The following is a 26,175-nucleotide window of genomic DNA, read 5'->3' as shown; positions in this document are numbered from 1 at the left end:
TACAGGGAACTAGGAGCTTTCAGAACCCTTAAAAGAGCTGGACAGGAGAGTGAAGGTCAGGGAGGACTACTGGCTTTCAGGAAATCTAGAAAGCTGGAGTCATGGAAAAGCTTTCTAGAAGATTAGAAGGTTGCAGGAATCCCATAGGGTTTGCTACAGATAATCTCAATAACTTGTACAAATAATTTGAGTCATTTTTTAGAAAGAAACCTGGAAGCTACTGGCTCTCAACATTATTTGCCATCTGCTGACACTGGAAAGCCTGTCTCTAGCTGCTGCAGGATGAGGTGGAGATAATGGCTCCGCCTCCTCTTGTGCTTCCAGGATCTCATATGAATGCCCTTCAGTGGCCAAATCTAACTAAAATCCTGTTGGCAAGGGAGTCTTGGAAATGTAGATTCTAGGCTTTCAGCCCTGCAGCCCCAGAAGGTGCTGAGAACAGGGATATGACTGAGATAGTCGAGAAGATATTGTGACATGGCAAAGGGGCAATTATTAAAGTGTCTTTTGTTAGCATTAGATTTGACAAGGGGGATAGCCTACTCCAGTGATGCTATATTGATAAAATATCCTGAAGCTTCTTTATCTGATTATCATGTCTTGTACATTGTTAAGACACTATAGAAGCTAAAGCTATGGGATGTGTGGGATGGATGAAGTTTCCTGGTGCCGGTAAGACAAGCAAACCTACCGTTGCATAAGAATATATTCATGCGCTATTCATTTATTTATTTGATGTTATCTCATAATGTTCCTTCTAGTAGCCATTATTTAAAATATTCAAGTATTACTTTTATCATGAAAAATAAGCCTAATAAACTTGAAAAAGTATTGCTGCTATTAAAAAATCTAATGTATAATATTCATTTTGCTATATATATATTTCAAAAACATTATTTTATATTATTTAATCATGTGGATTTAACATTTGCGCATAAATCTTGGTCCCCAACTTTAGTTAATGCCTTAGGATAGGTTTTTAGAAGCCGCTAACTCATCTAAAACTGTAAATTAATTGCTGTACCAAATGTTTGGAGTGATTAGTTACCACCAGCAGCATATGAAAGTTCCTGTTTTCTGACACTTTATGAACACTGAGGTCAAATTGTTTATCTTCAAACCAAACCAAACAAAAAGACTGCCATTGTTATAGGCAAACGTTATTTTATTGTTGTATAGTTTTGTATTTCTTTGGTTTTACTATGTGAGTTTCTTTATTTAGATTCTGCACATGCCTTAAAAATACTTATTATGGTATAGGTGATATAAACTCAAGGTACAAAACTCAAAATGAACAAAATGACAGACAGTGAGAAATAAGGCTGGCTTTTCACCCCTCTGCTTCAGTCAATCAGTTTATCTCCCAGGAGGCAAGAATTTGCCTATTTTTAGTGTGTACTCCAGAGATGCTGTACGTTTATGTAAGATAAAATGTATATGTATGAATATACGTGAATATAAACCCACATACTTTTATAATTTTTACCAAGGGGTAGAATACTATGCATACCATTCTGTAATCTTTTTATCAATGTAAATTAGAGAACTTTCCATATATTAGCCGTTTGCCATGATTTATTTAATCAGTTCACTATTGATGGTCATTTTCGGTTGTTTTTGATTATTAGAATCCATGCTGTGATGAGTAACTTTGGTTCTACTAATTTTGCAGACATAAGTGCATATGTGTAAGATAAATTCCTAGAATTAGAAGTGCTTAAGCATAGATTTTATGTATATTACATTTTAACAGATATATGCACAGTTATTTTTAGTTTAATTGTAAAGTCACTAGTGCTTTTTATTAGAAGAAAACAGCTATTCTTCCTTGAGTCACATGGGGACTGTAGCCTAAGAATTTATCCTAATAGTAATGGCTGCAATGGCTGATTTTATGTGTCAATTTAACTGGTCTGTGGGGTGCCCAGATTAAACATTATTTCTGGGTGTGTCTGTGAGGATGTTTTGGATGAGATTAGCATTTGAATCAGGGGACCTAGGAAAGTATCCATTGCCCTCAACAATGTGGAGGCTCATGCAATTTGTTGAGGGCCTGATTAGAACAAAAGGCAGAGAGAGAAGGAATTTGCCCCTTTTTTTCCTGCCTCACTGCTACTGCTAGAGCATCTCATCTTCTGCTCTTGGACTAGGATTTACACCATTGGCTCCCCTGGAGTGCAGGGCCTTTGGACTCAGTCTGCATTACATCACTGCCTTTTCTGGGTCTCCAGTTGCTGATGGCAGAACATGGAACTTCTCAGCCTCCAAAGTTGTGCCAGCCAATTCCTTATTATCTATGTATCTCTCTATTGTTAAAAAGGGAAGACTTTAAGCAAGTTTAAATTTATCAGTCTTTTGAGAAAAAACAAAAAAACCTCCAACAACGATTCATGCAGCCTTCAGAATGAGAATTTAGGCTCTAAAAACTCCTGCCTGCTACATGATCAGGCAGCATTTATGGACAGAAAATGGAAGTGGGGTGAAGAGTACAACCAAATTGGTTACAGCATGGTATTTTGTCTTATTTGAATCAGTTGACTGCCTTGGAGATGTCCTGGGCCCAGTGCAGGAGTCTAGTCCAAATCAACGGCCTCCCACAAAGTTTATTTAACACTATCTTATCTCCTATTGGTTCTGCTTCTCTGAAAAACCCTGACAAATAATAATGTTTATTATGTTCTACTCAATGTTCTGAGCACTTTCCCTATAACAATTATTTAATTGTTATCACAGCCACATGCACTAGGTATCATTGTTAACATTTTCACGTTTCTGTAGAGAAAGCTGAGGCATAAGAGTTTAAATAACGTGCCTAAGGCCATTAGGGGCAGTGAGTGGGGGAGCTGGAATCTGAATCCAGGTTGTCTAGCTTCAGAGCCTAAGCAGTTAGGCATTCTGCTACACTACCAAGCAGACTGAGCTCATTCTTTTAAGTAGTAATTCCGAATCTTTGTCTAGTTTATTTGGTGCTTAAGGGAATGGTCCTTAGCTGCATGTGACTTAATGATAGACCATATGCTAATTTTTGTAAGCCCAAAGGTACACCTTAAAAATTTTTTTAAAATTTTGCCACTTGTGACACTTTAGTCCTTTTCCCATGGGATTTCAATTTTAAGTTTTTGAGGTAGACAACCATATAATCTGTGAATATTGTTAATTTGATCACGTTGATGATATTATAACTCTAATTTATTTTTCGTATTTTAATGTATTGGCTCAGACTTCCACGATGCTATAATGTAATTTTGATGTCTTTTTTCTTCAGATTTCAATGGGAATGAATGTCTACAGTGGTCCACAGTGTGTAGGATATTAATATTAATTCATAGTTTTGGACAGAGGTTCATGACCATAATGAGGGACTCTCGTTCATCACGTACAAAGAGTCCTTAATGAGGAATAAATGTTTAGTTCTATCAAATGCTTGTTAGGGGGGTCACATATGAATATTATCATATATAATTATATTAATTGATTGACTATGTTTGATGATGACATGTTCTAATTACATCTATTGCTATAAAATGAACTTCCCCAGTGGCTGGAAACAATAGCCATCATTTATTTTGCTCATGAATGCAAGTTGACTGGACTCAGTTCAGCAATTTTAGCTGGAGTAGAGAATGGGTGGTGTGGATTAGGGGTGGGGAATGGGACTGGGAGGTGGGTGCAGTTTCTATTATAGCTCTAAGGCAGTCTGGGTTAGACCAACCAGCCCAGGTTAGGGGTGAGGGCTTCGAGTTACCCTGATACTGGTAAGAAATCCTTCAGTGGCCTTGGGAGAGAAACAACTCAGCTTACTTGAGAGATGTGCCAGAGCCCAGGGGAAAGCATCCACCATCCACAGGGAGCAAAAGAGGCCTCAAGGCCCGAAACACAGAATACCTGTTCAGGGAAAGAGTGGCTGAAGGCCAAGGGAGAAACCGGTTTGGGCCTCACAAAAGACGTTGAGGTGCCTGTGACATTGGTGGTGCTTGATCAGGCGGTCTGCACCTTAAAAAGAATCACGCTTGACAATTCACTCTGAAGTCAGCACTGCATACACTCTAGAAAGACAGTGGCAGTCAGCGGGGAATTGTTTTTGGGAATGTTTAGGCTGTAAAGAAGAAATACCTGAATGAATAAGTGAGTAAACAAAAATCAAAGAGATAGGACATTTTCCAGAGGTATCCTGTGAGAGCTGTGTCCCTATCTTTTCTCCAACCTTCAAAGACCAACTCCCTAACGAGAAAATGCTTGGATCAAGCCGGAGGCTGTTTGGGTACAACCTTCTAATTTCATTCCTTAGCTGTGACGTTGAATAAGTTGCTAAATCTATCTGTGCCTCAGCTTTCTCATTTGTGAGATGGGTCAAAACCAGTATCTTCTGTCTAGGAATATGAGTAAGGTTTAAATGAATATCTATCTATCTATCTATCTATCTATCTATCTATCTATCTATCTATCTATCTCTATCTATCATCTATCTATCTATCTATCTATCTATCTATCTATCTATCTATCTATCATCTATCTGTATCTCTATCAATTATCCATCTATTATCTATCTATCTATCATCTATCTATCTAATCTATCTATCTATCATCTATCTGTATCTCTATCAATCATCTATCTATCTATTATCTATCATCTATCTATCTATCTATCTATCTATCTATCTATCTATCTATCTATCTACCTATCTATCAATCATCTATCTACTGTCTTCCAGTATCATCAGGCACTATATAACCACTTTTGGTTAATGCTGGTCATTGTTGTTTTTTTTTCTGAGACTTTATATACAGTCACCAGGTCTCTTAATCTCTCCTCTAAATATATGTCATCCAAATCCATCACGTCTCATCAACACTCAGTACAACCCTACAGGTGCCTCATAATCCTCAGTCTCCCTGATTCAAACCTCAACTTGGATAATTTTCCATACCAACTATTTGAAAAGCGCAGCTATGCTCTAGTGATTTCCTTATTTTATCAGTTTTCAATCTAAACCCTTTTGCCCTACATTCAAGACTTCATTTCATTCTTTACTATGGAAATATATACACACACACACAGAACATATACATACGCATATATACTTAGACACATACACAACATCTACATATATAGTTAGACACATGCATGCACACACATGTACATATATACTTACACATACATACATGGATGTTCTTACATACACACACACATATATATAGAGAGAGATGGAGTTTTGTTTGTTTTACATAAAAGGTAACTTAGCATTTATCTTATGTTACATTTCCTCTTAACTTTCTGTTTTTATGTATTGGGCTGGCTCATTTTTAAAACAGTGTCTTCCTGATATGCAGGTTTCTGGTTTTGTGCAGCTGTCCACCCCACTCTGCACGAGATCTCTGGTTTAGGTAAGATGGACTCAATCCCCTGCCCCTGGAAGGTGGAGTTTGATTTCTCTATACCGGTAATTTTACTTTCATTCCACTAATGGAGCCATGTGCAGCTGTTAACAAGAATGGGCTGACTTAATAAAGGAAGACATGGCTAGTTAAGGGAAAGAAATGACATACACACATGCTAAATTACTACCAGCAGTTATTGACAGAGGCAGGAGGCATAATTTTGATCAGTGGGGTGTGGAGAACTTACAGGAAAGATTTCTTTGTTCTTGAAAAAGAGACACAGGGAAGAAACAGCTCTCCTTCTCTGTCTCCAGACTTTGCTGTATCAGACACAATGCACAGAGTTGCTGAAGCTCCCTTGTGGTTAGGGAAGACTTCCTGAGGACAGAGCCAAGGTGTGTAGGAGGCCAAGCCAGGGCTTTGAGGAATTCCACAGGGGTGGAATGCCTAGCCCTTGGACTGTTGTCTTGTGAAAATGCATTTGCTCAGCCTTGGAGTGGTTGTGGGGCCTTCTGTCACTTGCAGCTGAGCACCTCCTAACTGAGGCAACTCCTTTACTGTAGTCTCATTTGGTCTGCACGAGGGTCTCTTTCCAGCCTGAGTCTCATTGATAGTGGTGGTTCCATGTCACTATTATTAAGAGAGAATTCTTCTCAGACTCTTTGGTACCCTGGAATCCCTTGCTATATATTTTTGTGCTTTTCTCCACTGTTATGAGATTTTAATGCTGGATTGAGAGAAGCTGTATCATGGACAACCTAATGACGTTTTAGGCCAAAATTCCCATCACATTCTTCTCCTATGTGTCTGCATAGACAAATCCATACTTGTCCTTCATTTCCAAGGTCAGGCTTTACTGCCTCTGAGAAGCCTTCCTTTCCTATCCTCAGATAGAATTAAACCTCCTTTTGTGCTATTTTTTTCTTAGGAATACTTTGCTTTTTTTGTTGTGTAGCATCATTTATTAGACTAAACACTGTAATAAACTCTTTTCATATACACATCTCATTTAATCTCTAGGACAACCAGTTCAGTTGGTGTAATTATTGACATTTTACAGGTGAGGAAATTGAAGCATGGAAAGGTTAAGTGACTTCCCCCAAATTACACAGCTAGTAAATAGCAGCGGTGGTATTTGAAACTAGGTCTATCTCACCTGAAAGCTTTACTCTTAATAACATGCTGTGTACTGTATCAAACAATTGAGCACTTACATGTGTTTCTCTGGTGAGCATCTTGAAGGTGAGCTGCTTGCTCACTCTCTACTACCTGAACTGTTTGCAGTCTTTGGCACATAGGAGACATGCAGGATGGGAATGTTGAGCTCAGAAGGTTTGTTAGGCAGTGCTTTGGGCATCAACAGCTATGTGGGGGAAGGAGAAGGGTGTTTTAATTGTGTTGTCTTAGATTCTGTATTTTGTCTATTTGGCATCCACTCATTGTATGTCCAGTTGTATTAACTATGTGTTCTTATTTCTGTGTTCTCGATGCTTTGGTATTTAGGGACCTTATAAACCTGAGGAGAGGCTGCTTCTCCCAGGGCTAGCTAATTCCTAAGAACAATCACAATTTACCTATGAACACTCTTTTCACATGTAAATCGATCCATCCCAAGTTTATATCCCCTGCCACCTTCTTAGCTAATGCACCCACAAGCCCACATTTTCTCTGCCCCAAATCATCCCAGGGCCAGGTATCAAGCAACTAGAAACCATTTCTATAACTGAAAGGCCACTAGAATGATTCAGATTAGCCAGTCCTAAACTGTTCATCCTACCCTGCCTTGCCTTCCCCACGGAAACCCCAGTGAAGGCCATGGCCTGGATTTTGTCTCATTCCTGCCTTCTCCTACTTGACCAAAGCCTAATGCTTTCCCTGTGGCCCTACATGGCATTTATTACACTCACAGATTCCTTGGGTGGCCTGCTGGCTGCTCTTACTGTACGTCCCAAGCAAAATTCATTATTCTCATCATGAACACCTGCCCAGGCCCCTATACCTATAATCTAAGCACCATCCCTTCTACCTGGCAGCCCAGCCAGAAATTCTGGAGTGGTTTTTACATTCTCCCTCTCTCCTTACCTGCCAACATTTAATCTGTCCCTAAATCCTGTCCAGACTGCATCAGCAATGCTGAGTGAGTAATCCCCACACTCACTGGTGGTCCAAGGTGTCATCATCTCCCTGCAGGGCTCTTGCTGAGACTTCATGCCCGGGCTTTTTTCTGGGACCTGTAAGTGTATCAACTTCTTCTTTCCAAGCCTTTTCCTCATTTCCTTCTGTGGCTGCACCAACTTTGCCACCCCATATCCAGCATGTGCATTCTTATTAAAAAGGAAAGTGAAAGGAAGGACAGGGAAGGGAAGGGAAGAAAGCAGGACTGGGCAGAAGAAGTCAATCTGTGATTCAGTCTCCTGATGAAAACCTCAGCTGACCCTACAGGGAGCTCTGAAGGTGGGATGAGTCTGCAGGGTTGTGCCCAGTTGGGTTGAGTTGTCCAGCTGAGTGAAGCTCCTATACCACCATGTGTATCAGTTACGGGATGTGGGCTACCCTGCAAAGGGGGCATGTCCTGAGCAAGCAGTCTTTCTTCAGTGAAGTGACTCCCTGAAGAGGCTGACAGCTGAAGACATTGGGCTGCAGCGTTCCCAGCAGTTGGAGGAGTAAGTCCTTCATTCTGGAGTGTTTTTCGTGGTGCCTCACAGCCTCTACCACGTCTGTACCACTGCGTAGCTGGTTCTCTCTAGAACACCCTCCCCTGCTCATGCCATCACTTTTGCTACTTCTGAGCTGCTGCTGTCTCTCTCAGAGGGAGATTTGGACATGATATAACTAGAGCACATGTTCTTTGCTCAGCATCAAGGAGGATGAAGCCTCAAACTCTGGGAGCCTGTTGGGAAAAAGCTGAGTGTTGAGAAGAAAGCTGAGGCAGGGCTTGTGTGTCTGACATAATGGTCCTCTGGAATGCATCTAGACTTGCTAGCTCTTTACTTCTAGCCCTTCTAGGCTCCTAGATCAATTGTATTACCATTATCTCAAGTAGTAGAACATGTTCCTTATAAATGCTAAACCACCACAGCTGTAGATCATGTGCCTGCCCTTTTGACCTCCACATTCTCACTATCTGTTTCTCTGTTGGATTACCAATAAATAGCATGGGCTTCCAGAGCTCGGAGCCTTCGCAGCCTCCACAATCGCAATGGCCCCCTGGTCCCACTTTACCTCTCAAACTGTCTTTTTCTCAATCCTTTGACTCCGCTGGACTTTGTCGCCCCCACGACCTGGTGTTGGGTCTGATCACCCCAACAGGAGCCCCTGAGAATGCCTCACTTGCTTGGGTTTCTTTCCTGATTTGGGTGCTTTTCAGCTTGCCACTTTCTCCTCCCCATTGAGGCTGTCTCCTCCTGCTTTGGAGACTGTTGTGAATCTTGATGAAACGTTATAGCCCTCAGAGTATGATGGGTTGGAGGAGTGCTGTGATTTCTGACCCTAGCCAGCCGATCCGTCACTGCTCTCCACCACTTCCCCCTGAATGGGGAGGGCCCTGTCTTGCTCTGCAGGGTGGTTGTGGGTGACCAAGGAGCATGGAGAATTGAGTGCAGCAAAAGCCTGACCCCCCTCACTGCTGGAGCAACACCAAGGCTGCCTTCAATTCCTCAGGCAGCCTCAGCTGTGAGCCTTGGGAGTTCCCATGCACCAGAGAAGGGGGCTCTGGCCCTCTGACAAAGGACCCAAGGTGAAAGTGGGGGCCGGATGTGCTGAATGAACCTATTCTTTTCTGAAATTCAGTCTCTGCCTTTTGCTCATAAATTTGTGTCACTGTAAAGAATACACCCAGCTTCAAATTATTCTCATCCAGAATAGGTCCAGCTGTCAAACCAAGCCACAGGCATGAGGCCAGCAGTCACATTTTAAAGAGTAAGGCCTAATCCCTTCCTTGTTAAACTGTGGTGTTAGCTGAGCCTGACTGGGACCTGAGGGCTACCTCACAAAAGCAAAAAGAGCATGTAGAGAAATCCAAGCCACTGAGTCAAGAAGCAGCTGGCTCAGTGTCCCAAGGAAGAGAGCTCTGACACAGGAACCCAAGGTGAGCCAGAAAGAAATAGCTTAGAAGCAAGGAAGCTGGGATGGAACAGCATGTCCACCTTCAGCGGCTGGCCTCAGCTCTCCCTGAGGGCCCATCCATTGTGCCAGTGGCTGCAGTAGGACAGTCAGGAGGAAAGGAAGCATCGTTCCCCACCTTTGGAAGGGACCCTCATAGTAACTACCTCATCATTCAAGAAACACTGACTTTCTACTTCATGCCAGTTACCACGCTTGTGGTACAGATTCAAAGCTGACTGATATGCAAATGTACTCTGTTCTCCAACAACCAAAAAGCAGGAGGATAAACACTCAGATCCCTTTGTTTGAGGGGGTCCATAGAATATTTCCATTACAGGGAATTTCTAACACATACAGAAGTAGGCTAAATAATGAAACGAGCCTGGACATGGTGGCTTATGCCTGTAATCTTAGCACTTTGAGAGGCTGAGGTGGGCAGATTGCTTGAGTTTAGAGTCTAAGAGTTCAAGACCACAGTCAGCAACATACTGAAACCCTGTCTCTCCAAAAAAAAAAAGAAGCTGGGCATGGTGGTGCACACCTACAGACACAGCTACCCTGGAGGCTGAGGTGGGGGATCATTTGATCTTGGGAGGTCCAGGCTGCAGTGAGCCATGATTGCACCACTGCATTCCAGCCTGGGCAACAGAGTGAGATCCCATTGCTTAAAAAAAGAGAGAGAGAATGAACCTCCACGAATGTGCCACTCATTTAAAATAAATATCAACATAATGCCAAAAGTTATTTCCTGTCCATCTCCTCTCATTGTTCCTTCAAGCATCTCTTGACTTCTTATAATTTCATCTCTAAATAGTCTAGTGTACCTCTATATGATCAAAACTTCAAAAAATAATCACAATACAAATAATAATTCCTCAGTATCATCAAACATCTAGTGAGAGTTCAGATTTTTCTTGGTTGTCCTACAAATACGTGTGTTTTTGAACAGTTGGTTTTTAAAGATTGGGATTCAAACAAAATTAAACAGGTAGATCTTACTCCATGCATGGAGCTGTAGCAGAAGTGTGAACAGAGGGCATGGAGTGGAGTTTTATGGCACAGAACCTAGAAGGGGCTCCCTGAATCTATCTCTGGGGGCTCACAGGGGTTATGAGCACGAGCTCTAGGAACTGCCTTTCAAATCCCATCTGTGTGAAATGTGCAAGTTCACCCCTCCAAGTCTCAGCTCAGGTCTTCATGTGCATAACCCACAAGATTGCTGGGATCTTAAATGAGATGACATACAGCACTTGGCACATAGGCTCACAGTAAGTGCTCAGTAATTCTGAATACAGCCAGGTGCAGTGGTACATGTCTGTAGTTCCAGCTACTTGGGAGGCAGAAGGGGGACGATTGTTTGAGCCCAGGAGGTCAAGGCCAGCCTGTGCAACATAAAAAGAACCCATCTCAAAAACAAAAACAAAAACAAAACAAAACAAAAAAACCCCTTCTGAATATAATTATAATACCAATAGTAAAACAAAAAGTGATGACATTTAATTTAGATCTGCAACCATGCAGGCATGTGCAAGGTAAAACAGAATTAGGACATATTTTCAGTCAGGCATAATGACTCATGCCTGTAATCCCAGCACTTTGGGAAGTCGAGGCAGGTGGATCACCTGAGGTCAGGAGTTTGAGACCAGCCTGACCAACATGGTGAAACCCCATCTCTACTAAAAATACAAAAAATTAGCCGGGCATGGTGGTGGATGCCTTGTAATCCCAGCTACTCAGGAGGCTGAGGCAGTAGAATCTCTTGAACCTGGGAGGTGGAGGTTGCAGTGAGCTGAGATCTCACATAGTACTTTAGGCTGGGCAACAAAGAGCGAAACTCTGTCAAAAAAAAAAAAAAAAAAAAAAGGACATATTTTCAGACAGAGATAATAGGCGGCTGTATGTAAAAACAAGGATTGGAGACCAAGTTTATCTGACAAATGGTATGAAGGCCCAGGGTGGAAGTATTGGTAGATGAGGTGGTGAAGAGGGTTGTGACCAGACCATATGTCAAGGGTCATATGTATGGAGCCAAAGAGTTGAGACTTCATCTCATAGGCACTAGGATAGGCAACGGTCTGTGGGGAAGTGATGGCATTGGGTTCTGCTGGCAGTTGCATGAAAGGGCAGGCCCTGGAGGAGGCAGCCCGGGCATGAAGTCTCAGCAAGAGCCCTGCAGGGAGATGATGACACCTTGGACCACCAGTGAGTGTGGGGATTACTCACTCAGCGTTGCTGATGCAGTCTGGACAGGATTTAGTGACAGATTAAATATCAGTAGGTAAGTAGACAGGGAGAATGTAAAAACCACTCCAGAATTTCTGGCTGGGCTGCCAGGTAGAAGGGATGGTGCTTAGATTATAGGTACAGGAGCCTGGGCAGGTGTCCATGATGAGGATAATGAATTCTGCTTGGGATGTGCAGTAAGAGTGGTCTGCAGGCCACCCAAGGAAGACACTACTCTTACTTCCACGTCTTCAAATGCCCAAGGAATTGTTAGGAGGAAAATGCAAAGGACTGAAGTTGTGTCTGGTGTGTCTCCCCTGCCTGCTCTGGATGCCGCTACAAAACCTGACAGCTCCTTGTACTGAGAGGATTAGAGGGAGACTGATGGCCTTTTCAAAGGCCACATTGTAAGTGCAATGTTGATGGCCGGTGAATAAAATCTAGACTGATTTATTTAAAATGTAGTTTATTTATGTATTTAAATGTAAAATGGACACTGGTTATGGCTGTGACGGAGACAAAGGACCCTGCATTCCACCAAACTGCAATTCTTAAATGTCCACACCATTTGAGGATCTGATGGCACAAATCAAAGAGCCCATCCTTTTATCTCACCTTCCTACATTTTCCCATTTCCCATCCTTTGCCCAGACCAATGTGGCCTGATGTGAGGGAGCAATAGGAAAGCCTTTCACAGCCCTAACAGTGTTCAGGTGCTGCGACCTTCTTTGGAATTTCTTGTTAAGTGAGAGAATAAATATCCTTTGTGGGTTTTCTTTTTTTTTTCTTTTTCTTTTGTATTTTTAGTAGAGACGGGGTTTCACCATGTTGGTTAGGATGGTCTCGAGCTCCTGACCTTGTGATCTGCCCACCTCGGCCTCCCAAAGTGCTGGAATTACAGGTGTGAGCCACCGCACCCAGCCTAATATCCTTTGTTTTTAAAGCATTTGTATTTGGTTTTCTATTCCTCAAAGCTAAAAACGTGCTGGCTGCATTTATAACATTTAAAGACCCTTCCAATTAAAAAATCTGGTTGCTGCTGTATTTCTGTACCCGCTCTCTTTTATTCCAAGGTGCTGTTCTGTCTCATTTCTGTCTATCGAAATTCCTAGCACTTTTCAAAGGTTACTGCTCTTTTGAAGACTTCTGTGATCATCCCCCATAGAAGTGATCTATGTTTATTGTGGTCACTCGCCACCCAATTCATGTAGTTTCATATGTATGTACATATTCTCTCTTAATTGATATCTACACAACATTGAATCATACAATATGGCATGTTTTTCCATTTATTCATGTTTTCCTTTATTCTATGTTCCTCATTAAACTTTATAGTTGTTTTCATATAGATCCCTTATGTTTATTTTTTAGTGGATTTTATACACACAATATTAAAATATTTCTAATCACTTTTGCTGCTCTCCTCTCTCTTGGGGACCACTTTACCAAGACATGGTGATTGAGTCTTTTTTATACCATTCACTCTATTTAATGAGTGAGTCCTATATATTAGAGTTATATCCTCTGTATTTCCTAATCGTTTTAGATGAATTAGCTTCCTGAATCCACATATGACACTATGAGCAAAGCACCACTACATTTTTAACCATTTTGCATGTAAGAAAATTGAGACAGAATTTGAGTAAGTTATGAGTAAGTTTGAATAATTATGGTCCATACATAAGAAAAACAACTATCAATAGAAACTGTCTCTGAGGGTACCCAGATGTTGGGCTTCCTAGGCAACTAAAAATTACTTATGAGGCAGGTAAAGAAACAAGAAATTATGGTCCATACATAAGAAAAACAGCTATCAGTAGAAATTGTCTCTGAGAGTACCCAGATGTTGGGGTTTCCTAGGCAAGCACTTTATATCAGCTATCATGAGTATGTTCAAAGAAGTAAAGAAAACCATGTCTAAAAAATTAAAGAGAATTACAAGCACTGTGTCTCACCAAATAGAGAATATCAATAAGAGACAAAAATTGAAAAGAAGCAAATAGAAATTCTGGAGGTAGAAAGTTCAATAATGAAATAAAACATTTACTAGAGGAGCTCATCAGATATGAGCTAGCAAAAGAAAAAAATCAGCAAATGTGAAAATAGCCCAATTGAGATTATACAGTTGGAGAAAAAGAAAGATAAAATATTGAAAATGAATAGATCCTTAGTGACTCATATGACAACATGAAGCACAACAATACATAACAGGAGTCTCAGAAGGAGAGGAGAGAGAAAGGGTGGAGAAAGCACATTTGGATAATGGCCCCAAACTCCCCAAATGTGATGAAAAACATTAATCTACACATCCAAGAAGCTCAACAAACCCCAGATTAAAGATGGAAAAATTAAAAACCTAGACGTATCATAAATGATCACAAGCCAAAGACAAATTTAGCTAGGTTGTAGATTTATGATCAGTATACAAAACCCAATATATTTATACAAGAGCAATACACAAACTGAAAATGGAATAAATATGATTCTATTTATAGTAAGAAAAATAATATAACAGCATATTCTATATACACAGAATTCTTAGGAATAAATTTAACAAAAAGAACTACAAGACTTATTCACCGAGAACTACAAAACATTGTTGGAAGAAATTAAAGAAAGCCAATAAAGAAATAACATTTCATGTCCATGGATCAGAAGGCTTAATATTAATTAAGATGACAAACCTCTCAAATAAACTATAGATTCAACATGATATAAAAATTCTAGCTGCCTTTTTTGTGGTCTTTTGTGCTTCCATACAAATTTTATGGTTGTTTTTCTATTTAATTGAACAATGTCATTGAAATTTTGATAGGGATGCATTGAATCTGCAAATCCCTTTGGGTAATGAGGACATTTTAACAATACTAATTCTTCTAACCCATGAACACAGGATAGGATATCTTTTCATTTATTTATGTCTTTTTCAATTTCTTTCATTAATGTTTTACAGTTTTTAATGTAAAGGCTTTTTACCTCCTTGGTTAAATGTATTTCTAAGAATTTTTTTGGTAGTTATTGTAAATTGGATTATTTTCTTGATGTCTTTTTCAGATAGGTTGTTGTTAGTGTGTAGAAATGCTGCTGATATTGCATGATTTTATATCCTGCAACTTTACTAAATTCTACACTTTAAATAGGTAAATTTTGTGGCATTTGAATTAACTAGTGATTAGGAAATACAGAAGACGTGCATGGTTTAGGTTTAATGTGAATTCTTGCCTCATCTATGAGGTTTGATCCCCATTTTGGGTTGTGAGTATATTGCTATGGGAGGTTCAAAACTTCTAACCAGTGACATTTTCCTCAAAACCTTGAGTCATTCTTCCCCCTTCTTTCTTGCTTTCTTTTCCTCAATTTTTCTTCTTTTTAAAGTGTTTTTTTTTCTTTTGAAGTTTTACTTTGAAATATTTTGGGTATTCACAAAATATGAAATTATACAATGAATGACCATGTAGGTATCCACCCAAGTTAAGCAATTCAACATTATTAATTTGGTTGAAGATACAAGTCGACTTTTCTTTCTCTGGCAAAGTTTTTGTCCTCCCAGAGTATTAGATTTAGTTTTACTAGATTGTATTTTTCTTCACCCTCCTCAAATTTTAGTTTAGTGGCCCTTGATCTGCTTGATGAGTTTCTGAGAAATATTCTCCTCCCAAAGCATTAGGCGTTCCTCATTTCAGCATTGTAATTTAGATCTCTAGAAAGCCTGTAATCCCAGCACTTTGGGAGGCCGAGACGGGCGGATCACGAGGTCAGGAGATCGAGACCATCCTGGCTAACACGGTGAAACCCCGTCTCTATTAAGAAATACAAAAAACTAGCCGGGCGAGGTGGCGGGCGCCTGTAGTCCCAGCTACTCGGGAGGCTGAGGCCGGAGAATGGCGTGAACCTGGGAGTTGCAGTGAGCTGAGATCCGGCCACTGCACTCCAGCCTGGGTGACAGAGTGAGACTCTGTCTCAAAAAAAAAAAAAAAAAAAAAAAAAGAAAACCAAACTAGCCATTGAGGCTCCCCAGTCTTATTTCTCTTTTAGGGCTGACTGTGGATGAAGGGCAGAGATACAACTTATCAGCACTGCTCATGGCCTCTGGGACTTAATCAGGATTTTGAATCACTCAAGAAACATCTCAGGTTCCTTTTCTGTATCCATAGAAATGAAGACTAGAAGGGGCAGGTGATACTGACTCTTTGCAAATTGAATGCTGCCTCTAGTAGAGATTTTCCATACTATTCCCTGTAAACAGCCAACAAAAATCCAGCAGGATGGTTTTACACACATATGGGTAAGAGTCGTGGTTAGATATGATTGGAGGTCTTGAGCATAATTTTTAAAAATGATGCTTAAGAGAAGACAGTGTAAAAATGTGTGCTTAGGTTCTTAAAATCAGTAACATGCAACGTTGGCACAGTAATTAGATATTCCCAATGCTCTGTTGAAATCCTTCCTGGAAACCATTTATGAATCCCAGGAACAGGAGGTCTGCTCACCCTACTTCTGCAGAAAGAACATGATGTCATGGACAGTAATGTGCTCGTCAGCTGTGAGCCCCTGGGAGGACAGCTCTGAGTCTTTCCCTTTTGCTGACAGATTCTTCAGCAGCTCCTGATGGTTTCACAGCTTTGTGCTTCATGGATTATTGCTCCACATATCACTTTTGTGCATTGTCTTCCTTCTGTTCTTGCAGTTGTGTCTCATACTTCTCCTTGCTGACACCTTTCTGGCTATTTATAAGACCCTGATGCCACCAGCCACGGCTTCTTTCTCTGGAGCTGGTACAGGGTCCTCCCCACAAATACCTCCATTCCTGGGCTGAACTGTGACTCCAATTCTATGTCAAGGGAAGGAAATAATGCCTTGGGATGTTGCATTTGGAGTTTGGGGCTAGAAAACGCCATAGAATGGAAGGAGGATGGGGCCTTTTCCCCTCTGCCATTGCCGGGGCTCAGATCTGAGAGTGTGAACTCTGCGGGACAGTCCCATTAGGACCAACCTACCCATCTGCCTGGAGTCTGGGAGCCGCCTCAAAGCCCACCTTGTCCATGTGTCCTTCCTCTCCTCTTTGGTTGTATAATGAGACTCCCCAGGTCAGCACAGTGCTTCTTCCCGAAGCTTCAGGTGAGTGGCTTTGCTGAAAACTAAGCTTGCATTTTCCCGAAGCTCTGCCAATTGTGTGGTGGAGAAGGCCTAAAAGCTTTTTGAGTACCAGTTCTGGGCATTTAGCTTTACTTTCCATCCTTTGTAAACAGCAACAGTAGCAGAGTGTACTTTAAGGACAAAGCAGCAGGAAATCCTTTGAGACCTGAGGCCTTTTCAAGTGTTGAGATGGGTGCCAGGTAAAGCCCTCTATGTGAGTTAAGAGTCATTGTCCACCCCTATGGCTCTCATAGCTGAGGGACTCAGTGCTGCTCTACCTCCTGCCTTGTCTGCAGCTACCTATGGCCTCAGATGTGCATGCCCTTTTCTCTCTTGACTGGTACGCTTCTGGGGGCTGAGTAGAACTTTATCCTCCTTTTTTTTCTCTGGGTTCAGCTGGGGTACTTTCCTGGAATGGGAGCCTCTTTTGGGTACTTTGCTGGAATGGGGGCTCTGTAAAGATAGCTATTGCAAATGGGATTGTTTTTTCAATATCTTTTTTTGGATAGTGTGTTATTAATAGAAGCATTATATATATAATATAATATATACATATTACATGTGGAAACATAGAAATAATGTTTCTATACATATAATGTTTCTACATTATGGACTTTTGTATGTGTGTATGTTTTTGCTTTACATTAACATTACATAATGTTTTACATTTTGGGCTTGTATATATCTTGTTCATGGCTGTATCCCCAGTATCTAGAACAGTGCCTGGCATACAGTCAGTCAGTAGTAAGTGGTTTGTCACCTGTGGCAAGTCTCTTGCAATCTAATCCTCAGTTCCTATACACTTTATAGTGTTAAGATTGATTGATCTTGCTGTTGGGGTTGAGATCTTTAGGAATTGTCCAGCTTTGGATTTGGGCTCAATGTTATATTTGGGAAATTTGGAATTTTTCAAAGCCACCAGAAATAACAGTTGTATCAGCTTGTGACTGAGAGTGGAGTGTCTACGTGCTATCTTGGTCCATTTCAATTGAGAATCTGAGGTTCACTCTAGTGCCCAATGTCTAAACTGCTGCTATCTCTATGATTACAGAAAACCAAGTAGAAAGTAGGCCAGGTCAGGGTCTGGCAGAACCAGACTGAAGCCCAGTAACATTCTTAGAGAGGTGAACCCTGGGGTGAGCAGGGCCCTTCTGGGAATGGCAGTGGCCCAAGCATTCCTCTCCTGTGGCTTTGGCCATGACAGGCATAGACCCCAGAGAAAGGGAGCTGGGGCTAATGAGCTAGGCTTTAGAAACAGGCTGTACTCTGCTGGGCACAGTGGCTCATGCCTGTAATCCCAGCACGTTGGGAGGGCAAGGCAGGTGGATCACGAGGTCAGGAGTTTGAGACCAGCCTGACCAACAATGATGAAAGCACGTCACTACTAAAAATACAAAAATTAGCTGGGCATGGTGGTAGGTGCCTGTAATCCCAGCTACTTGGGAGGCTGAGGCAGGAGAATGACTTGAACCCGGGAGGCGGAGGTTGCAGTGAGCTGAGATCACGCCACCGCACTCCAGTCTGGGCAACAGAGTGAGACTCTGTCTAAAACAAACAAACAAACAAACAAATGCTGTTCTAGTGAAAAGTGGGGCTGAGAAGAAAAATCCTGGGTGAGGGAGAGAGAGAGAGACAGGGAGACAGAGAGCCAGAGAGAGACAGAGAAAGGAACAGACTGAAATTTTGAGCAAGTTAGCTTATCTAATACTTGAATTTAGAAGGCATGGGCTTGTGCCTGCCTTTGGAGATAACTGAGTCTGGGAGAACATGGCCTTGAGCTACTGATGGCTCACTGCTCTAGGAGAAAAGGGCAGGGAGTGTCTGAAGCTGGGGAAAGTAAGGGAATCAGGCAGATGCCTTGGACCAAGGCCCTGTTGTGAATTCAGCAGTGTTGCTTCTAGAAGCAGAGAGCATGGTGTAGCCAAATATAACTGAGAAGATCACCAATAGAGGAATGAGAATGAAGATGTGTGTATGTTGACTCAGTCACATGGTGAGGCTCAGAGAGAGACAAAGACACAATAGCAAAAGCCCAAATGTTGTGTAGGATGCAGAAGAGGCAGGAGGGAGGTGATTTCTTCTTGTCTAATGCTGCTTGGTGTTCTAAGCAGGCTAGGATGAATGACCCTGCCCTTGTGGAGCTTCTATTCTCATGGAGAATTTGGGATATCAAACCCGATTCTACTCGCCAGAAATGTCTGAGTCCAATCTCTGTTTCAGCCAAGAGTCTCAGGGAGCTTGAAGGTGAATTCAATGCAACTCTACTTCCCTATGCTGTCTATGTCCCATGACATATTCTCCAGATCCACAATGATGGAGAGTTCACTGCATCATGAAGCAGCTCATTTGTCACAATTCTGGTAGACAGGGGACTCTAAAAGCATCCTGAGCCTTTGGCAACACAGGCCAATTTAGGGAAGAAGAGGTTGGACCAATGAAGTAGGGTTCATACATAGCAAACAGAGATGGAGTGAACTGCCAGGGGAGTATGGGAACTAGTGGCTGAGTTCCTCTTCTGCAGGACAAGGCAACTTCCACTGAGCTGGGGAATGGCTGTGGGACAGAAGAACCATGCGGGGGCAGTCAGGATGGTTTTCCCACCACACATTATACCTTCCATCTCTCCATTTCCACTAGCCTTGAATTCTAGTCCCTGTGGGATAGTAAGAGCATGTCTTTGCTGCAACCAAGGAAGAAGCTGGAGCTGAATACACCACCCAGAGAAGGAAAGGTCTTGCTAAAATATCTCCATTGCTCTGGGCAGCCCTGGAGAACAATTCTGGAAAACTGAGAGAGAACAGAGAAACCAAAATATGTGAATACAAGCTTGCCAGTTTCCAGAAGTTTATTCATTTTAGCTGATATGTATTTTTCAAGAACATGTTTTAACTGTGGTCCTTGGATGAGTGAATGGGATCTCAGGGTTATGATCCATCGATGTGTGAAAGTTAAGTACTGACAGCAGGAATGGGGTATAGGTGCCACCTTAGTGGGACAAACATCGCAACCGTGGATGGAGGGTTAGCAAAGACTTAGAGCAGGAGTGAGAATGATGAGCAGGACCTACGTAGGGAGAGGGTAGAAGAGGCCTTTCAGAGGTAGAAATCACACCAAGCAAGGCTCAGCCACAGGACTTGACAAAGCATTTCTGAGAGACTGAAAGACCCATCTGGGTATAGTGGATGCAAAAGAGAGAGGAGGTAGACAGGAAAGTTGGGGCCAAATGGGGAAGAATTTTGCCTGCTGCGTGAAGGAGTTTGCATCTCATGCTGAGCCACTCCATCGATTTCCTCCCAACTCCTCTGTTGGGAGGCAGTTTCCTGCTCCATAAGTCCTGATGAGCAGTTTTCATGTGCCCTTGTGTCTCAGACTCGAGTTCTATTCCACTATCACCATCTTTTCCATAAGGTGATGGCCTTCAGACCCTGGGTTCTTCCACAAAGGCAGGGAAGTGCGGTGGGCAGATGCACAGGTTGGGAACCTGGCTGATGTGGGTTGTAATCCTGCCCCTGCCCCTCATTAGTTTCGTGACCATAAGCAAGGACTTCACTGCTCCAGCCTCAGTGATCTCATCTTTAAAATGGAGAAATTAACATCCACCTAACATGTATGGTCAGTGGTGGTGTGCATGTGAGCTTGCCTGGGAAACCGAAGTACCTCCCCTTATTCTCTGTGCCTCTGGGTTCCTGTGGTGCTGTTTGGTGTGAAACAAAGAACTAACTGACCTTGAACTCTGTATTCATGTCTTTTTAATATTTTTCTGCTACGTTGGCAAGGTGCTCAATAATAAGAAGCTAAGACAGGGAAATCATCTAGAAACTTTGAATCCACAGAGGGAAAATAATACAAATATCTAAGTGCCATGTATGCAATATAAATTCATAAGGTATATTGCACATTTTAGAAATATATCGCCTCACTATATATTCTAAATGTCACATAATGGGCTCAGTTTTCTGATATCTCAAATATATCTTCCAGGCTGTCAAGTATATTTTAGAAATGAGTAACTTTTTAATGGCCCATAGTGGGTAACCTCAGCAGAATAGGAGAAAATTCATTATTTCTCCTGGTGCTAAGTGACTTTTACATTCAGAGGTGGTCAGGGAGAGTGAAAAAAGAGACAGTTCTTTTTGGTTTGTGGCTTAGGAGGGGTTAGGGAGGTAAAATGCATTCACAGGGCACTATATAAATGGCCTGGATGGGAGATGAAAACTATGCTAAATAATGGGAGGGGGAAGGGTGGGAGAGCCTCTGCTGAGCCAGATGAATAGTGTGGGCAGTAGAATACCGGCCAGCATAAGCCCGAGATGCTGTTTAACATTCTGGCTCCATGGCACTTTCCAGGAGAGAAAGGGAAGGATTTGTTGCCACTGCCATAGGGGTGGGAAGGGAGAACAGAGGGGAGGGAGTGAAACTATATTGGGTACCAACTGCAGGACGGACACTTCATCTAGGTTATCTCATTTAATCCTCCTCAGATCCTTGGAGGGTGGCATTTTTATCTCTATTTTGCTGACAAAGGAACAGGTTCAGAGCAAAGTAACCCGTTGAAGGTCATACTGCTTGGGCCTGGAGCCCAGATGCATATGACTCCAAGTCCTGCCCCATGAGTAGAGGATGTGAGGTGGGCCCCTTTGCATGTGCTGAGGGCTAGCCTGCTGGCGAGGCTGCCCTGCATTTTCTCCTGGAGATGGTGGTGAATGATCTTCAAGGGCTCCAGTCCCTGCCAGTTGTTTATCATCAGTATCTGCAGCAGCAGGAGGAGCTCAGCCAAGGCAGGTTTTCCTAAATGCATCTAGAGGAAAATGTAAAGGCCCATTCCAGGGTCTTCTTCTCTTTGACAAACTCTATTCCTTACCCGAATACCAAGAGCCGCCAGTCCGAAGACTAGGTGGGAAGGATGCAGAAGACAGTCAACAAGGACCAAGGCACTGCTGAGGCAATTTGGTTGGAGTAGGAGGCTTCCATTCAACCTCATTGCAAATGGATGGTGGGATACCCTTCCTGGCAAGAAGCTGAGCAGCTCTGTTGACCTGGGAAGGAAGAGCCCACTGAGGCATTAGAGTGTCTCCAGGCCTATGAGCTTAATGGAGAGATTGGCAGGGCTGGGGGACAAGGCACCCTCCAGAGGCCCGCCCTCATGGGAAAGACTGACGACTCTGAGAAAGCTCATCAGTTAAGTAAGACCAGACGATGGGTGGGAGTTAAAGTGCAGAGGGAGGGAGAAGGAGGGGCCAGAGTGGGCAAAGGGGAGTGGTCAGGAGAAATTCTGAAGCTGTCCTGTTGAAGCTCCTGTTATTTTCACGATTCACAGAAGGCTTCTACTCTGGAAGATTGGGGCTTATTTACATGAAGGAGGAAGGAAAGGACATGGTAGACCTTGTCCTGGCTAAGCTGGGCCCCTGAGGTCCCCACCTGCGCAGGGTCTGCTGCCCCAAGGTGGCTTCTCAGAGGAGAGATCTGCATGTCATGGGCCTGTTTACTCGGAGTATTTCCAGCCCTGAAGCCCACTCTTCTCCATGCCTCTGCCACCAAGCTCTGCCTCGGTCTGGAGGCAATCCAGAGCCAGGTAGGACAAAGGAACCACCATTCCTCGGGGCTCATTTCTGGATCCCGTTTGCTGTGGTTCCAGCCTTGTTCTCAGTCTGAGACTCATCCAGGACTCAGTTCAGGTGAGTGGATCTTATCTTTTTCTGAGACCCCCCCATCCTTCCTTTGAAAAGGGTCCCTGCCCAGGACACCTGCCCCTCAGGCCTGGGGCTCTGGTCCCAAACTCTTTCTCCTTTATTGGGGCTGGCTCTGAGCTCCAGAAGCCTTTGAGAAGTCCCTTTCCCAAACCGTCTGGCCAGCCCTGCCCTCCAGCCCCTCCTCCAGGTCAGGTCTGTAGTTTGAGTGTTCATGCTTAGTGGTCAGCAGGAGCCTGACATGCTGATTGTCAGCACTGAGGTCCATTCAGAATGGGCACTGCCCATGCTGCAGGCAGAAACTATCTTCAACATCATCCTCATAAACACTTGCTCTACACCAATTCTTTTGCTGCTGACCTTGCTGAACTTGACTGTGTCTTGGGATATGATGCCATCCACCTGCCCTCAGTGACAGGATGGAACTCTGAATATAATGATTGTAATGATAGATATTTATTGAGCTCTCCTGACTGTCCTGAGGTCTTTTCTAAATACTTTTTGTCATCTAACTTATTGCATCCTTCTGGCTCTGATGATCCTCATTTTACAGATGAGAACACTGCCCATGGTCATCCAGTTGAGATCTGGTAGAGGCAGGATTCAAACCCTGGCAGTCTTACTCCCAAGCCAGAACTTTTGTCTGCTCCACTTCCCTGCACATAAATCCTGCACAAATGCAGGTTGGGCCATGGGAAAGAACATCAAACATTCCTGGAGATTAGACAGAAACTCTGATCCAGAGCAGCCTTTCAAAAGCAAAGAAGGGTGCAGTCTAGAATGCAGGCTTTGAAGTGAGACAAACATGCTTTGAAATCATCAGCCTTGTGGTTCTGGGTGAGTTGTTATACTCTGAACCTCAGTTCACCTATCTATAAAACGGGCTTAATAACTGATACTTTCCAGGGTTTTTGTGTGAAATAAAAACACTGAACATGGTACCTGAAATGTTTATCATGAAAGCACAATGGCTGAAAGCTCTTATTACTGAGATGCACAGGAAACTACAGCCTTTGTAGCAAGTTGTTTGTTCCAGGCTACTTTTGCTTCTGCTGGAGGCAACCCTGGGCAAATGCCATGGAAATATCTCTCCTTGCTCATAATTACCCAAATGCTGTGACTGAAGACTCAGGAAAGCATCATTACAGAGAGTCTCTTCTGTACAGCCCCTTGGAAAAACTCTAGCTTTTTGCAGCAGCTTCTGCTGGTCCCCAGACAGCTGGACAACAAGCCAAATATTGAGTGGTAAGGAGGAGATAGGCACAGGCCTGTTCCAAAGGGGCTTCCCAGACAATGGGAGACAGCACCACACTGTGTGGGTTGTTACATGAGTGGACTCGTCAACAAATGCACTGAAAATAATTTTCTTTAAAAAAGGAAAAAGACTATTCCAGTGAACTGTTTGCAAACTAGAAAGATGCAGACTTCAGTATAAAACAAACGTGCATTCCAAGTGAACAAAGACAGCTTTTGTCTTTTAGAGAGAAAGTTCCCACCCAGGTTCCCACTCTGGTCTGATTATGCAAATAAGGCATGTCAACTTGGTGAGTTCTGATTGGTTGAGGCTTGCAGATTTCTGATTGGTCAAGGCAGGTCACCATCTTGGTTGATTCAGGTGGCATAAACAGGAACAGATAGCTATGAATGTCCCAAAGTTAAGCAAGCCTGGGGTTTTACGCTGAACGCAGACTACATGTGTGACTTCTAGGAAGCAGTGACTTCTTGGCTTTATTTTGAATTTAGGTCCCGTTAGCCATTCAGAATCCATCTTGAGGGATTAATTCTTCCAGGATTCACAGTCTCTGGTGAGTCCTACCTTCTTGTATTCATATTCTTGTGTAGAACCCTCCCAGGTGTGTGACTTTGCTTTGGCCAAAATATGATGTAAGCAGAGGCTCAGTTGATAAGTGTGTATCATGGCAGCCCTCCCAGGGCCTAGCGTGGGATGAAGCCAAGGCGGCCATGCAGAGAGATCACATGCAGGAGAACTGAGATGCCCCACAGCCCAGCCACAAGTGCCAGACACGTGAATGAGGCATCAGATACAAACCAGCCACCAGTTGACTTTCCATGACCACAGATGCATAGAGCTTTCTTCTCTAAAATTTGAGAAGTACCAGGCTTTCTGTCATAGGCTTCCCCAGGGACCTGGCTGTTGGACATGCTTTCTTACCTTCTCATCTCCTAAAGATGGGGGATAAAGTTAATCTGCAATGGCTTTTGTGGGGCCTCTCTGCCATAACTTGTTTGTCTGCACACAGCAAAAGGTAGGTTGACTCTATGCAGTAATTTGTTATGTGGACCAGGCAATGTGCTACACTTCCAGTGTGCTATCTGGACAGCAGTCCCATACAACCTCTGATTTTCCTGAACTTCAGGCTCCCTTGCATGCAGGAGTCACACCTGCCCAGTCATTCCTGCTTCCATACACAGAGTCAGTTGTGTTTATTTGCATACGCTTTTACAGAGACACACATCAGGCTCTGCCTAGCTTTGTGGCAGCTCATTCCCTGTGTGTATCAAGGACAGTGCTTTCACTTGAAATGAGGTTCTCCATTCATTCCCGGGACTCTAGAGGCAGACTCGTTAAGAATGCATAGCCAGCCTGATCTTCCGCTCTGTGAAGGGTGTTAAATACTCACATGCCACAGCTCTGCCAAGGAGCAAGGATAAATATGGCAGGTATGAAATGGGTCTAAATTGCTCTTGATGGCTCTATTCAATAATGTTGGTCTTTTCCTTACAGTGCTATATAACAATAGTCATTTTCAAAATGGGGTGCTGCAGTAGTTTTTAAGGAGGAATTGACAATTTTGACCTACAGAGTAGTAATTTGCAAAATGTTCTTTCTTTGAGCCATTCACTGGGAAATGCGGGAAGCCCAGAAGTACAGAACTTGCGGCAAAAATGGCTGTAACTAATGATAGCCTAAGTGCAGAGAGAGCGCACAGGCTGTGCAGTGATGTTCTGGAGTCGGAACTGAGGCCAGGGAGAGGTAGAAGTGAGAGTTTCATTACAGACAATTGGGCTCAGAAGACCCTGAATAAACCTTATTTTACATCACTTTGCAGGCACACTTTACATTGTTGACTCTGCGCTTCACAGCTCCAAAATGGGATTCGATCTAGGGAAGTAACTGCATTAGACAAAGGGACCGTGGTTTCTAGAACCACTTAAAATAGTTATCTGTTAAATGCTCTGAATTCCCCAGAACATGTGCTGAGTGCTTAGATTATTTATGCAAATTCATAGGAGATAGTCCAAGGAACTCTGCCTGATTTTGATTGCACTTGGAAATTACGGGTACAAATGATTTGTTCTTTCCTCTCTCATGCTTATTTATGTGAGTCCCCAAGGTGTGTATATTTTATGTATGCTCATCCAAGGCACTTTTACATTATTATTATTATTATTTATTTTTTTGCTCCTGAGTGGAATATTCATTTCTGAGTTTTCCACGTTTCTCCACCCTTGCACACCTATGTATGAAGGTAGACAGGCGATTCTGTCCCCTGGCTGATTGGTGGATGTGGTGGGTGGGAGAGAGAGTTCGTTCCAGGGCCCAAAGCAGAAGAGGCTTTGAAGACATTGCCTTCTCTGGCTTTGAATTTTCTGTAGCCTGAAGCCCTGAAGAAATGTTGTTAAA

The sequence above is a fragment of the Macaca thibetana genome, chromosome 9 (genome assembly GCF_024542745.1).
Source record: "Macaca thibetana thibetana isolate TM-01 chromosome 9, ASM2454274v1, whole genome shotgun sequence".
Classification (NCBI taxonomy): Eukaryota; Metazoa; Chordata; class Mammalia; order Primates; family Cercopithecidae; genus Macaca; species Macaca thibetana.
This window is presented reverse-complemented; position numbering follows the sequence as displayed.